Source organism: Arvicola amphibius, chromosome 4 (genome assembly GCF_903992535.2).
Source record: "Arvicola amphibius chromosome 4, mArvAmp1.2, whole genome shotgun sequence".
Classification (NCBI taxonomy): domain Eukaryota; kingdom Metazoa; phylum Chordata; class Mammalia; order Rodentia; family Cricetidae; genus Arvicola; species Arvicola amphibius.
The window spans coordinates 42,904,951-42,919,148 of NC_052050.1; the positions used below are offsets into that span (position 1 = coordinate 42,904,951).

General features: G+C 47.5%; 1 protein-coding gene across 2 annotated transcripts in view; it reads right to left on the reverse strand.

Moving 5' to 3' along the window:
* Positions 1 to 14,155, reverse strand: part of Slc46a1 (solute carrier family 46 member 1) — a 35,150-nt gene extending 20,995 nt beyond the window's left edge. For both annotated transcript variants that reach the window (XM_038324657.1, XM_038324656.1), the window contains exon 1: positions 13,890 to 14,155. The gene's annotated coding sequence lies outside the window, so the exon portion shown is untranslated. The remainder of the gene's footprint in view (positions 1 to 13,889) is intronic.
* Between the last annotated feature and the right edge of the window lie 43 nt (positions 14,156 to 14,198).

Consider the following 14,198-nt stretch of genomic DNA (forward strand, 5'->3'; position numbering starts at 1 on the left):
GTGCATCACACACGCATGCTCCATCCCTGTGGTGATGAGAAGAGGGCATCAGATCGCTGGAACTGGAGTTATAGATGGTTGTGAGTCACCTTGGGGATGCTGGGAGTCAAACCTGGGTCTTCACAAGAGCAACAAGTGCCCTTAATGGCTGAGTCATCTCTCCAGTCCCATATTTTATTTTTAAAATTAAATTTATTTTTAAGTGATATGTGAAAACATCAAAATTGGGCCGAAGAGATGACTCAGCAGCTCAGAACAAACACACTCCTTACAGAGACCAAGTTCACTCCCCGGCACCCACATCAGGGAACTCCCAATACTCCTAACTCCAGCTCCGGGGGAGCCAATGCTCTCTTCTGGTCTCTACAGGGCACTCAAATCACACGCACATCCACATACTTTTGGAAAAAGATTTATTTACTTATGTATACAGTGTTCTGTCTGCATGTGTGCCTGCAGGCCACAAGAGGGCACCAGATCCCAGTATAGATGGTTGTGAGCCACTGTGTGGTTGCTGAGAATTGAACTCAGGAACTCTGGAAGAGCAGCCAGCGCTCTTAACATCTGAGCTATTTCTCCAGTCCTACACACATACTTTTAATACACACACACACACACACACACACACACACACACACACACATTTGCACTTTAAAGGACTAAATTGATGTTTCAATACATGTACATGTTATACCGTGGCTGTATTTTATTTGTCAAGGAATTTGTCGAAGGTTCTGGAAGGGTAACTCTCAGAGTATAAGACAGTCGTGGGAATCTAGGTGACAGAAGCTAGAGCCAGCTGATGCCTCTATCTGTGGGACGTTACTGGCTGAGGACAGCAGCAGTAATCCTGCCTGTCACTCAGAAACGGCCACTTAAATGCCTCAGAGCTGAAACCACAGGTCTTCTGGCCTCTGTCTCATCGCTTCTATAAACTGTAAGGCTGCCGCTGACACCTGGAAAACAGAGTAGGTTCTTTTTCTCTCTGTTTGGCTAAACTGTGAGTGACCCAGCTTCCTTTCACAAGTTCTATCTCCCGAGTTCTTTTGGAATACAGGGCAACTCAGATGGCAGGTACAGAGCAGACCGCAGGAACTCGAGGCTCTGGTCTTCCGGGAACAGAATGGCTGGCTTCACCGAGTCCCACGCCTCCCCTTGGCGAGGTGTCTTGTCTGCCCCCTCACAGATTCTCCACAGTGGCCGGTGCAGCAAGGCACCGTTTTCAGGTGAGAGGAATAGTCGCGGGAGAAAAGGCTGATACTCATTTCATTCTCTTTTAGTTAGGACTCGAGCAAATTCTGGACACAAAGGAAGCCACAATCGGGAAGATTTGCGGCACTTTGGGTCAATCTCCCACACCTTGCGTCCCTGGCCCTGTGGCAAGTGGACTGTTAAGGGCAGACCCCTTCCTGGCACTGGGTGAGACTTGGTTAGCCTACGAAATATCTAGGATTCCCTGGAGATCGATCAGAGTGGTCTTTCTGCTGAGTCTTACACTGTACAATGGCCACCCAGGCTAGAGATATATTTGGACCTTCCAGTAAGAGCCAAATCTCAGAGAACTCTTTGGTTAGTGCATTGTGGGCAGTGAAGGGACCCTCTTTCTTTTAAGCCTCAGTCATGACCCTCGCTGGAGAGCCATAGTAAGGGCAATTACCTCTACTTTTCAGGAAGACATGGGAATGTCTGAGAAGAGGCCCTCAGTCTATGACCTCTGAAACCATCGCATACCCCCAAAATTTATTTCTTGCCCCCATAAAACTACTAGCATTGGTGACCCAGGAAGCTCAGCTTGGGAAGGTGTCTAGTCTAGTACTTCAGGCTCCATTCAGTAATGCTATCGAGAGGGCTGAGGGACAGGTCAAAATGAGGCAGCAGGATTTGAAGACTGGTCAGGGCTTCCAGTAAGTGCTAGCACAGCGGTTCTCAATCTGTGGATCGCAACCCCTGAGGTTTAAACCCCCTTTCACATGGGGTTGCTTAAGGCCATAAGAAAACACAGATGTTTATATTACAATTCATAACAGCAACAAAATTACAGTTATGAAGTAGCAACAAAAATGATTTTATGCTTGGGGTCACCACAACATGAGGAACTGTATTAAAGGGACTCATCATTAGGAAGGTTGAGAACCACTGGGTTAGGATCTGTAAGCAAACCGTCTGGTATTTCTTGACTCTGCTCTCTGAGACCCAGTGAAAGGCCCTCAAGTTGAGAGCTTCAAAGACCCGATGGGACGGGTGTGTCATCATACTCTGTCCAGGGTTACTTAGACACAACCTTCCGCACTTCAGGCTTTGAATGATGTTGGGGTCCTCAAGGAAAACTGGAAGGGTCCTTTCAGGGCAGCTGTGACAGGGGTGGTTGCAAATGAACACTCAGGAGTAGCGATGCCGCAGACTTGGGGGTGATGGGGATGATAAAGAGGTCTAGAATGGACATTAGAGGGAGGGACTAGGAGGCTCCAGACAGCTCCAGACCCTCACAGGACAGGGTACATGGTGTCTGGAGTGACATAAGAACCCTTATGTCTCAGGAAGTCTTAAATGAGCCTGAAGTTTAGACATGATGTCCCCATGCAGGAGCAGAAGGGGGCATCTAAGTGGGACCAGGAAGGGATGAGTATAAATTTTTTTTTTGTCAACTCTTCAGGTTTTAAGGTATGTAAAGCAGGTTGATTGGGTTTGCTATCAATACCAGTGACCAGGCTCCAGGAGAGACATTAATAAGGTTCACCCATAGAGATGGGGGGTATGAGACCAGTCTTTGGCAGAGAACCTCTGTACCAGGTTTTTTCCTTTAGGCCACCAGTCAGCTCCCAGATCATGACACAGAGACTTACTATTAGTTAGGATCGCTCAGTCCAGCTTAGGCTCCTTTCCGGCCAGGTCTTCTAACTTACATTAACCCGTTTCTCTTTGTCTACCTTTTGCCTCCGGACGTTTTACTTTTCGTTCCTTCTTTATATCTTACTTTCACTGCTTCTTTATGTCTGGCTGCCTGGTGTCTGCCTGGCTTCTTGCCCCGGGCATGTCTCTTGTTCTCCTCTTCCTCCTCTTTCTCTCAGTCTTCCTTTCTTCCTGTCTTTCCTTTGGAGCCTAGATTTCTCCTCCTATTTATTCTCTGCCTGCTAGCCCTGCTTATCCTTTCTCTTCCTAGCTACTGGCCATTCAGCTTTTTATTAGACCAAGCAGGCACCTTAGGCAGCCAAGGTGAAACATGTAAAATATTTCTACACAATTAAACACACATCCTTACGTTACTAAACAAATGTTGCATGTGTTTAATTGTTTGAATTTAAGGGATTGCAGAGTTTTCCCCCACTAAGTTCTAGCAAAAGAGGTCTGCTTGTAGGATGCAGTTAAAGCTTAGTATGCCGTGAGTGACCAGATTTCCTGCTCTAGAAGTGGGTACGAGGGGCAAATTTTGTTACGATGGAGCATTAAGTTTTCTTTTTTTTTTCTTTTTAAGGGTGTGAGGATCAAATTTAGAGAATACATCCAGGGTGTGTCAGAGGGGATAGAGGGTATAAGACTCACTGAAGGTCCAACTGGAGGTACAGCATCCACCCAGAGGGCGTCTCTTGAGGGCAGTGTGTCTTCTCTATTGTCAGGGCAAGGCTGGTGTCATCACTTTAACTTGACTGGGCTGGGGTGTGCTCTCAACTGAGAACAGAGACCCTCGTGACTCATGGGAGTAAATCCCAGTTTTACTCTGGAGCCAAACTTGGCTGGCTGGTTAGGCTGGACTGACTTTGAGGGGCAAACATTACACGGTGCACCTGTCCAGCAATCAGCAGTGAGGGAAAGAAGACTCAGGACCCTAAAGGAAGTGCACACCTGATTATCTGTGTGTCTTGAATCAGGAGGTCATCCTGGGAGGGGAAACGTCAGGTACAAACAGTGTGAGCCATCAGCCCTGCTCCCTTCCCCTCCAAACAGCAGAGGTAAATGCAGAAAAAAATGGGAAAGGAGGTGAGAGGAGAGATGATGGGAAAGGGGGTGAGAGGAGAGATGATGGGGAAGGGATGGGGGAAGAGATGATGGGGAAGGGGTGGGGGGAGATGATGGGGAAGGAGTTAGGGAGAGATGGGAAAGGGGAGTCTTTACACCTCGGACCAGATGCTGCCTGCTGCCTTACGCTAAGCGTGGGCACACAGGAGGAGGAATAGCCTCTTACAGCCATTCTCCCCAGTTGCCTTCAGGTCTTGTTAAACTGTAGCCAAGACCAGCATCCTTCAGTTACATATACAGGGAGTAAGGCACTTTGCAAGAGGGCTGGAAGGAACTTTTTAGCTTTTAACTTGATGTGTGATGGCAGTCTTCAGTTCTGGATTTTAGGAGCACTGGAGAGCCACTCCAAGCAGGGGCCTCTAGTTGCTCACAGACCTCTCAGCTAGCTATCATGAGCACCAAAGGGAAGAAGGACCCCGAGAGACAAGGAAATAGTGCCCTATGTGACCACCAAGGCTGTATTAAGAACAATGGGGATAAACAAAGGGCACGGGGCAAATGTATTTAGCAGACAGAAGAGACCTTAGAAGGTTATTAAAGAAAAGATACCGCAGGGATTGGAGAGCGGCACTGTGGCCAAGAGCACTTTCAGAAGACCAGGGTTCAGTTCCCAGCATCCACATGGCAGCTCACAACCATCTGTAACTCCAGGCTCAAGGAATCCAAAGTCCTCTCCTGGCTTATGTGGGCATTGCAGGCATGTGGTACACAGATGTAAATGCCAGTACAACATCCACACATAAAAATAAAATAGTCTACAAGACAGACACAGAGGGCAGACTAATGGGAACTATTTTTATCACAGTTAATGAAAGTTCCTTGGTCTTATCTGTGGGATTGTATTTAGGTAGATAAGCGAGCATCTTACTACCTTATTAAGTAGTAAAATTTACAGCATGAGCTGTCTTTCTTGAGGCTGTTCTTCCGGGGTAAATGGTGCATGGGTCACCAGGATGTAGGCTCTAAAGATTTTATAAGATATCACAGTCGTTAGGGTTGGAGAAGTAACTTAGGGTTTGATTGTCAGAATGTGGAAATTTGTTTCATTTTTGTCCTATTAATCTTGTGGGGTCCGATAAACTGTGGAGCACCTTGGTGAAATCCAGTTAAAATAGAGTCATTCCAGGGAATGGGATTGTGCTGGATGACTTCAATAAGTATTCCTGGAATCAAGTTCTTTCTGAGTTGAGCATCATAAATGGCAAGAACAATCTGATGACTGATCGCCTTAATTATTCTTATCTGGGAAGCAGGAGGAACAAAGCTGGCTTGGAGTGGTCTTTGGTCCTCATGCATTAGTCATTTCTGCTGGCTGAGAGGGAGGCTGCTTGGTGAGTTCTGGTTGCACGGTGTCCTTGACATGTGGTTACCCCTTCTAATGTCACAGTTAATAAGATAACATAATAGTATAGATACTGGTAGCTAAGCTAGTACAATGACCAACCATCCAGGTTTGCCTGGGACTGAGGACTAGCCCAGCATGCACCACCTTCAATGCTAAAACTAGGGAAACTGGGGTGACTGGCAACCCTACCAGCCACTGGCAAACTATCAGAATCTCTCTCTCTCTCTCTCTCTCTCTCTCTCTCTCTCTCTCTCTCTCTCCCTTTCTCCCTTGGTACAGTGATTCTCCACAGAGGACTGGTCAAGCCCTTCCGAGAGAGAGAGAGAGAGAGAGAGAGAGAGAGAGAGAGAGAGAGAGAGAGAGAGAGAGAGAGAGAAAGTGCCATTCGCCCATTCCCTGTATATGCATAATGATGTTTTGGTCAATGATGTATACATGGCAGTTCTGAAAGGTTTGCTTTGTTTGAGATTTCTCACTGTGTAGCTCAGACTGAGTTTGAACTCCTCATCTGCCTGCCTTAATCTCTTGAGCACTGGGATTACAAACAGGCACCATTATCTATAGCTAGTAGTCCTATAAAATTATATCACCTGGTGACATTGTAGCCGTCCCCGTTTGCACAAGCACACTCTATGTTTGCACAATGGTGGCGGATTGCCCAACAAGGCATTTCTCAGACCATACCTCCGTTGTGAAGTGATACATGACTCTGTACCATAAATCCCACATACATGTGAATACATGTAAACATACAGACAGACACACCAAACATAAGCATATAACTAAGGCCATCAAAGAGACGGCAGTGTGTTCCAGCTAGTCAACACTGGGAGGACCAGAGCATGGGCCTATGGGAGTGACACTGGAACCAAGTGCCAGGGTTTGAATCTTTCTCTCTTCTAGGAATGCTGGGTTAGTTCAATAGTAGGGTGCTTGCCTAATACACGTGAGGCGACCAGATTCAATGCCTAGCATTTCACAAGAAAAGAAAGGGAAGGAAATAGGAAAGATAAGGAGGAAAGAAAAGGAAAAAGAAAGGAAAGGAATAAATAAAAAGAAATTTTAGCCAGGCAGGGTGGTACAACTTTTAATCCCAGCACTAGGGAGGCAGAGATAGGCGGTTCTCCTGAGTTTGACGCCAGCCAGAGTGAGACTTTGTTTTACAAACAAAAAAGTGGCAATAATTGTTCTTATGAAGGATTATGTGGATTATTTTTGTTATTTAAATTATCTGCACGCATGTGTGGCTTTGGAGGTTAGGGTGGATGTGTATACGTGTGCAAGTGCCGTGGAGGTCAGAGGCAATTGATTCCCTAGTGCTGGAGTTACAGGCAGGGGTGAGTCATCAGATGTGGATGCTGGCAACCAAACTTGGGCCCTCTGGCAGAGCAAAAATGTTGTTAATCACTGAGCCATCTCTCCATCCCCCTTAAAGGCATTTCAATAGCGCCTTGGTGTTCATAAAATGGTGTTTCAGGAGTAAAAAAAAAAATGTTTTTATATACGTCATTATCATTATCCTATCTGAAGCTGGAAGCCAAGGGTGCTGAGACACCCTCTTAAAGCGTGTAGTTGGCTTGCATTGCCTGAGACGTCCAGCAGGGGCGCGATCCAGTGCCTGGCTGGGGTGCGGAACCCGCTGGGCACGGAAGTCTCCCTGGTGCTTCCGGCCTGGGTCCCAATTTAGCTGAGCGGAGAGCTGTCCTACAGCATTCCTAGGAGATTTAGGTCTTATTTACGAGCTGTGTAAAGCAAGGTCGTATTCTGCCAGAAGGCCACTGTTCCGGCCTTTTGCCATCATTGGTGCCACCCACCATCTCCAAAGGGCCTTTTCCACTTTCCACTCCCAGCCAGGAGTGGGAACTGGGTCTCCCGGCTACCTTCTGGCTTTGGCATTGCCCAGGAGAGGCTGTAGGTATGGTGGAGAGTGAGGAGCTGAAAGGGTCAAGTCTCCACGAGGTCACTTGCTTAACATGAGGCTGGGGACCACTCATGTTTGCCTCTCTGTTCTGTGGCAACAATGAAATTGTGGTGTGGAGAGGGGCTGGGCAGGAAGGGTCAGTGGCGCTGGGGAAGCTGGGAGAAGGAAGATCCGCAGGGATCTACGAGAGTTGTGAAATAGAGAAAAGAGAGCCGCGAGTCCATTATGTGCAGGCTTGAGACTTCATTCTCTGAGTCCTGGCAGACAATGCTCTCTAGCGCCGTCCAGCGGCAGGATTCTAGAATTCTCAGAGCATCTCCTTTAAGGGCACAGCATAGCGTGTTAAGGGTTTCAAGACTAGAGACGGACCCAAGAAGAAAGAAGGCCCCCTACCCTAGGCACCTATATGCTCTGCAAATTTAATAGGATAATACACTTGACCTTCATTCATTCTTTTCTTTTTTATTTTTGTATTTTTATGTAGACCAGGCTGTCCCTTGAACTCACAAGGATCTCCTTGCCTCATTCTCTCAAGTACTAGAACTACCAGCCACGAGCCACCATACCCTTTTTCTTTAACCATACTATTGTAGTTTCTTAGGATTGAACCCAGTGCTCCACGCATCGTAGGTAGGCACTCTACCACCGCCTTGCATCGCTTGCCCGATTTTGACAAATTGTTGAAGGAAGTAGATCACTATGTGTGTGTGGGGAGGGGTTGCTTATAGGGTGGTGGATGAGGGGGTCCAGCATGTTTGTCTGCCAGCCATGCAGTGTCTGTCGCTTGGCACCCACATTCTTCAGACTCGGCTTCCAAGAGCCCCGAGCTACAGCACACACTGAACCTCAAGCAGGGAGGTGAGTCTGAGCTCCGCTTCTTCCCCAGGCTCTCACAGTCCCATTGGGGGCATGCCAGGGACAGATGAAACCACCAAAAGGACAGGTTGTGCCAGAGACCAGAGCAGCCTGTATGTCCTAAACACTTGGGTCGAGATGAGCCAGAGCGTCAGACAAGGCTGGCAGCCAAGGGTGCACTTCTGGGGGAAGGGAGAGCTTTCATGGTGGAAAGCAGGTGGGTGGAACCCTCTAGAAGCCCAGGCCTGTTCAAGGCAGTGGTGATGAGCATGGGGGCCTGAGGGAGGCTGGGCCTGGAGGGGCACACCTGTCACACCTATGTAAATGGAGGTTTGAGATTAGAGGGAGCTGGAGGGAGGAAGATGGGGCCTTCGCTGCCTCGGAAGCTCCTGTAAGCAGGATGCTCTTGCATCTTCTCACGTCGGCAGCACACCTTCCTTAGTATTTTTCTCATGTTTGTATTACAAACGAGGCTTCTGAGATACCACAGAGCCAGGGTCAGAAGTGACTGGGTCAGCCCCAGGCTCCCCATCCCAGCTTAAGTGCTTGGAATCTTGTCCTGGCCTGCAAAGACCAGCCTCTGGCCTGGAAGACCAGAGGCTCCTCACAGGACATGGGGTCCGGGGAAGGCCACTCCCCGTCTTGGCAGCTTTCCAGGCCCTGTCCTTACAGAGTGCAGCGCTTACCTTATCTTCTCCTCCACCCAGGGCAATCAAATCCCTCTGCTCTTCATAAAACTTAAAGGTCAGAACTTATAAATTAAAAGCTTCCTCGCCGTTGCCACCAGGGAAAAGCAGACAGGATTCTGCTTACCTTGCCGATGACCTCATAGGGAAATAATTGAATTCCCAGGAAACATCAAGAGTTTTTGCTTTGTTTTGTTTTGTATTTCCCTTTAAGGGAGGTTCTCAGTGTATAGCTCAAGCTGCCTGCAAACCCACAATCCTCCTGCCTCAGCTTTCTGAGCCCTGGGATCATAGATATGCACCAACTTGCCAGCTTAGCATGTGTTTGTGTCCCTGGAGAAGCCTGCATCCACCCAGTGCTGGCCTGAGAAGCAAACAGCCTGGCAGACCCTCTCCATTGCATGGCTAGTTCCTCTAACAGCATACCTCGGGTGTGGTAGGCAAGTGCTCTTCTTTGAGTGGCAGACCCAGTCCTCCAATCTTGCCTCTGACACTGCTTTTCAGAGACAGAGTGGAAACCCGGAAGACTGACATGACCAGAGTCATGTGTGCTAGGCTTACTCGGACAAGCCCGCTCGATCCTGAAGCTCTGCTATTCCCTCGGCCATGAGTGCCGGACGAATGAGGAACGGAGTGAGGGCCTGTGTGGAAGCATGTAATTCAGGGATGGAGTCAGGTTCAGACCCAGAGACGGAAAGTTGGCATCGGTCGTGTAAGTCCGTCTGGCTCCATGGCCTTTTCATTGTAGCAAGCTGGGTGAAATTAGGCAAAGATCAGCCTCAAAGGCAAGTTGAAATGCTAAAACAGGTCTCGAAAGAGCTGGGCAGGTGCACCCAAGGAAATGAACAGAGGGAGAAACCCCCTGCAGAAGTGAAGGAAACGTGGGATGTGCTCATGCACGCCTGTGATCCCGACACTCAGAAGGGGAGGAAATGTGGGATGTGCCCATATACACCTGTAATCCAGACACTCAGAAGGGGAGGAAACACGGGATGTGCCCATGCACACCTGTGATCCCCACACTCAGAAGGCCAAGGCAGGAGGACTGAGAGTTGGGGCTAACCTGGCCTCTACAGTAAGAACCTGTCAAAGGAAGGAAAAGAGAGGGAAAGTCTTGAGTCTGTATATCTGAGAAGAGGTCAATACCTAAACTAAGTGAAGAACTACAGTTCAACACTAACAACAGAAGTCTCTATGGACTTCAGCAACATTTCTCCAAGGAAGATAAACAAAATGTCTGCACGGATATATGGAAGATTGCTCAACATTGCTACTAATTAGAGAAATCCAAAGAATCACAATGAAATATTTCTCCATACAGATTAGGATGGATCCTTTTTTTATTTTTATTTTTATTTTTTTTTTTCGAGACAGGGTTTCTCTGCGGCTTTAGAGCCTGTCCTGGAGCTAGCTCTTGTAGACCAGGCTGGTCTCGAACTCACAGAGATCCGCCTGCCTCTGCCTCCCGAGTGCTGGGATTAAAGGCGTGCGCCACCACCGCCCAGCATGGATCCTTTTTTAAAAAAAAAAAAAAAAAGAGTCAAAGGCTGGAGAGATGGCTTGGTGGTTAAGAGCATTGACTGCTCTTCCAGAGGTCCTCAGTTCAATTCCCAGCAAACACATGGTGGCTCACAACCATCTACAATGAGATCTGGTGCCCTCTTCTGGTGTGCAGGCAAAACGTGCAGACAGAACTCTGTATACATAATAAATAAATAAATAAGAATCTTAAAAAAAAAAAAGTTAAATGGCGGCCTGGACAGGTTAAGAGGACTTGCTGCTTTTCCAGAGGACCCAAGTCAAGTCGTTCAGAACTGCCTGTAACTCCAGCTCCAGGGAATCAGAAACCCTCTTCTGACCCTATGGGCACCTAACACACAAGTGACACACACTCACACATACATAAATAAAATTTTTTAAATCTAAATCTAACAAAAATATTTTAAAATCAAATAATGAGGATGCTGTGTTGGTGAGAACGTGGAGGTTTGGAACCCTTCTGTGCTGCTAAAGGGAGTGTAAGAGGTCACAACCACTGTAAAAAAAAAACAGCACTGTACATCCCCTAAAAGTAAACAGCTGGGTGTGCTAGACACACCTTTAATCCCAGCATAGGGCGGCAGAGGCAGGAGGATCTCTGCGAGTTTGAGGCCAGCCTGGTCTGCAGAGTGAACTCTAAGACAGTCATGGATACAGTGAGATCCTGTGTCAGGTAAATAAATATCTGGGATGCTGGCACATGCCTTTATTCATAGAACATAGTGGACAGAGGCAAGCAGATCTCTATGAGTTCAAAGCCAGCCTGAACTACATAGTGAGTTCGAGGCCAACCGAGGCTACAGAAGCAGACCTTGTCTTAAAACAAAAATAAATTAAATAAATGTAAAAATGAGAACTGGGTGTGGTGATGCTTGTAATTTCAGCATTTAGGAGACTGAGGCAGGAGGATTGCTGTGAGTTTCAGCCAGCCTGAACTACATAGTGAGTTCTAGGACAGCCAGGGCTACATAGGAAGACTCTCAACAACAAAACAAAACATAGAAATAAAATTCCTGTGATATCCAACCGTAATACTGTGTGTATGTATTAGTTATTTCCTCATTGCTGTGCCAAATACTTGATAAGGAGAGACTTAAGGGAAGAAGGCTCAGTCCATTATGATGAGAAAGACATGGAGCTGCTATGGAGCTGCTAGTGGCTGAAGCAGCCTGCTCACACTCAAGGGAACAGAAACCCAGCACTCTGACTGTTCTAACCCTCTAGTCACACAAACTTCTATGTCTAGCAGCTAGACATATCCAAAAGGCTGCCCAATCTCCCCAAACAGTCCTCTGGGCTAAAGATGAAACATTCAAGCGCATGAGCCTGTAGCGGCATCTCACATTCAAACAACAGCATTCTGCTGCTGGCCCCACAGGCTCGTGGCCATCCCATTATGCGAAATGCATCCAGTCCCATTTTCAAAAGTCCCCATAGTCTCACGGTCCCCACACCGTTCCAAAGTCTAAAGTTGAAAGTCTCCTCTAAGACTCCAGACAGTCTCTTGACTGTGAGCCCCTACAAAATCAAAAGACAAACGACATGCTTTTATTTCAAATGAGTTACACCCAGGAGCTTTCAATTTCCTATTACCCCAGGATCGACTACACGGTTTCTCTTTAAGGGCACTAATCTTCTCAACATTCTAGCCCCTGTTCACATTCCCTGTCTGTAGGAGGAACAGCTTAAAGAAAACACTGGAGGAATCGGGCTTGTTAAACAGCTGGGCCCATATTCTTAAAAAAGGGGGGGGACGACTGATGCCTGGCCCCCCAGAAGCTAGAGTGGACGTTGTCTGGCAACCTGGTGATCTTTTTGCTCTTCTCTGGAGCCAGCCTTCCTGAATCCCCAATATCCTGAGCTTAGTCTTTCGGTGAACAGAAACTCATCTTATGAAAGTGGTCCCAAGCACTTTGTATCCTCCATCAGTAGAATCTTACCACAAATCTTCCTGCATAGGCCCTTATCCTCAGCCAATAGAACTCACTCTTTCTGTGAAGGAGCTGGGCCACTTTGCTAGAGAGTTTCTAGGCTGTGATGCCTACAGCTTTGCCGTGATAACTGTCACATGGAATCCCTTTCCCAAAGTTCTACAGGACCTAAATGTGTAAGAGAAACAAGCCCTGAGGCCAAACTCCGGAAGTCTTTGTGAGCAGACTCTAGTCCCGCCCTTCACCTTGCCCATTTGGGTCGTTTTCCTGTAAGGTTGTAGAGCCCCATCACCTGTCTACAGCATTAAGCAGGCTAACCAGGTTCCTGCTCCTTTCTTTACCAAACTGCACCCTTTTCACACCTTTCTGTTTCTTTTTGTTTTGTTTCTTTTCTTTTCTTTTTGAAGACAGGGTCTTAACTATGTAGCCTTTTATCCACCTGGAACTCACTTTGTAGACTAGACCAGGCTGACCTCAAACTCAGAGATCCACCTGCTTCTGCCTGCTGAGTGCTGTTTCATTTCTCTCTCTCTCCCTCCCTCCCTCCCTCCATCCATCCCTCCCTCCCTCCCTCCCTCCCTCCCTCCCTCCCTCCCTCCCTCCCTCTCTCTCTCTCTCTCTCTCTCTCTCTCTCTCTCTCTCTCTCTCTCTCTCTCTGTAAATCTCTCTAAACACAGTGAGTAATAAGTATTCCCCAGTCTGAATGCTGTATCATCTTGAAATTTCTTCTGCTAGACAATTGAGTCTGGTACTTTTGGATTTAACCTCACTCAGATTTTTAGGATATGAGCAGAATGTAGACAGATTCTTTGCTGGTCTGGGTCCTTGTCGTTACCCTTCTAAAACCCTGTGAGCGGATTCTTCACTGTCTACATGCTGTCGGCATCCTGGTCCTCTAAACTCCTACCAGAAACGCCCACTAACACTCTCCCTCCAGAATCCCAGACTTCTCCAGGCTCTTCCTCATTCCTCCCAAGGCTGACAATCCACAAAGCAGGGTTTCTCACATCATCAACCCCATTCTCGGCACTGATTTTTTCTATCAGTTATCTTTCTCAGTATTGTTACTAATCACCCAGCAAGGGACAGATAGAGATGAAGGACTTATTTTGGCTCACGGATTGAGGGGATACAGTTCACCATGATGGTGAGGGCACGGCGGCAGGTGATTCTGTGGCGACAGGAGCACAAGACACCTTAGTCTTATCTTGGTGACTGATCAGGAACAGACAGTACATATAGAAGGTGACCTGCCTGAGGTCCGGAGTAAATTCAAATCCAGTCTGGGCAACTTACTGAGACTCTGTCTCAAAAAAATAAAAAGGCTGGGGTGTTGCTGTTTTTCAGTGTGTGACAGCATGTACAAGGCCTATCAATCTCTAGCATGATAAACCCTCTGGCCTCACCCCTACACCCTTACATCTGCCAGCTGGATCCCATGTCTAAAAGGTCCTACAAACCTCTCGAAACAGTGCCACCCGCAGGAGACCAGGTGTTCAAATACCCGAGAGTCTGCAGAGGACACCTTGCATTTAAATCCTGTCAGCACACAGCCTGACATGTTGAAAACACACTCTTGGAGACGTCTGCATACTCACTGGGGTCGTCGCACTGCTCACAATAGCCCGGAGGTGAAAACAGCTGAAGACTCATTGGCAGATAGGCGGACTGTAGATACGGTGCAAATCTACAATGGGCATCATTTGACCTTCTGAGGGAAGGCATTCTGAGACCTAATGCATTATAGATGGACCTGGAGTCGTCATGCTGAGGGCAATAAGCTTCTCAGGTAAAGACAGCCCCTGTATGATTGCCTTTCTAGGAAGTATCCAGAGCCGTCAAACTCACAGAAACCAAAAGCAGAATGGCAATTGCCAGGAAGTGGGGGAAGAAGGGGTGGGAGTTGG